We start from the raw sequence: 1920 nt of genomic DNA, 5'->3' as shown, positions 1-1920 counted from the left end.
ACACCGGCCCATCTCCCCTCCAACCCTCAGTCCAGATAAAGGGTCTCAACCCCAATCGTCGACTGTCCATTTCCCTCTATGGATGCTGCCTGACCTGCTGAGACCCTCCACCATTTTGCATCTGCAGTCACGTGTGTCTCCAGCACTCCCAACTACACCAACTGTGCTGCTACATTCGGACATTCCAATAAGAGAAGGTCAGACAATGAATGGTGGGTCCGAAGGTGTCCAAGGCCAAGATTCCCAAAAGTGAGAGTGGGGCACAGAAGACCTGTGACCAAGGCAGAAGGGATGAGAGCAGGAGGTCTGGGAGCACCGTTACAATAGGTGCCGGGGTCCCCACTGAAACACTGCACAGTCTGATCACCAAAGCAGAGATGGTGCGACAGAGATTCACCACCCCAGGATGGTGGGACCCAGGGAGCGGGTGTTGTCTCCCTGGAAGCGGTGGCTGGGGGCTGGGGGAGTGTTGGGAGGCCAGGTCTCAAAGTCACCAGGAGTATGGATGGGAAAGAGTGAGAACCCGGAGCGTCCCCATCGTTCCCACTCCCCACCTCCCTCTCCCTCCCTCATCCCTGTCCTCCCCCCTCGCTTCCCTCCCCAGCCCCCGCCTCCCGCACACTCCCCCGTCCCTCCCTCCCTCTCCCCGTCCCTCCCTCTCCCCAGCCCCCGCCTCCCGCACACTCCCCCCTCCCTCCCTCCCTCTCCCCCCTCCCCCCCTCCCTCTCCCCCCTCCCCCCCTCTCCCCTCCCCCCCTCCCCCTCCCCCTCCCTCCCCCCCCTCCCCCTCCCTCCCTCCCCCCCCTCCCCCTCCCCCTCCCTCCCTCCCCCCCTCCCCCTCCCTCCCTCCCCCTCCCCCCCTCCCTCCCTCCCTCCCCTCCCCCTCCCTCCCCCTCCCCCCCTCCCTCCCTCCCTCCCCTCCCCCCCCCCCCCTCCCTCCCTCCCTCCCCTCCCCCTCTCTCTCTCCTGTCCCCCTCCCTCCCTCCCTCCCCCCCCTCGCCGTCCCCCTCCCTCCCTCCCCCCCTCGCCGTCCCCCTCCCTCCCTCCCCCCCTCCCCCTCCCTCCCTCCCCCCCCTCCCCCTCCTCCCCCTCCCCCTCCCCCCCCTCCCCCTCCTCCCCCTCCCCCCCCCTCCCCCCCCCTCCCTCCCTCCCTCCCCCTCCCCCCCCTCCCCCTCTCCCCCTCCCCCTCTCCCCCTCCCCCTCCCTCCCCCCCCCTCCCTCCCCTCCCCTCCCCCTCCCTCCCCCCCTCCCTCCCCCTCCCTCCCCCTCCCTCCCTCCCCTCCCCCTCCCTCCCTCCCTCCCTCCCTCCCCCCCCCTCCCTCCCTCCCCCCCCCTCCCTCCCTCCCTCCCTCCCCCCCCCCCTCCCTCCCTCCCTCCCTCCCCCCCCCTCCCTCCCTCCCTCCCCCCCCCTCCCTCCCTCCCTCCCTCCCTCCCCCCTCCCCCTCCCTCCCTCCCCCCCTCCCCCTCCCTCCCCCCCCCCCCCCCCTCCCTCCCTCCCCCCCCCTCCCTCCCCCTCCCTCCCCCTCCCTCCCCCCCCCTCCCCCCCCCCCTCCCCCTCCCTCCCTCCCCCTCCCCCTCCCTCCCCCCCCTCCCCCTCCCTCCCTCCCCCCCCTCCCCCTCCCTCCCCCCCCCTCCCCCTCCCTCCCTCCCCCCCCCTCCCCCTCCCTCCCTCCCCCCCCCCTCCGCCTCCCTCCCTCCCTCCCCCTCCCCTCCCCTCCCCCTCCCCCCCTCCCTCCCCCTCCCTCCCCCCCTCCCCCTCCCCCTCCCTCCCCCCCCCCTCCCCCTCCCTCCCTCCCTCCCCCCTCCGCCTCCCTCCCTCCCTCCCCCTCCCCTCCCCCTCCCCCCCTCCCTCCCCCTCCCTCCCCTCCTTCCCTCCCTCTCCCCCGTCCTTCCGTCACCTCATCCCCCTCCCTCTCTCCCA

The sequence above is a fragment of the Pristis pectinata genome, chromosome 25 (genome assembly GCF_009764475.1).
Source record: "Pristis pectinata isolate sPriPec2 chromosome 25, sPriPec2.1.pri, whole genome shotgun sequence".
NCBI lineage: Eukaryota > Metazoa > Chordata > Chondrichthyes > Rhinopristiformes > Pristidae > Pristis > Pristis pectinata.
The sequence above is the reverse complement of the archived record's forward strand: the minus strand, read 5'-3'. Positions refer to the sequence as shown.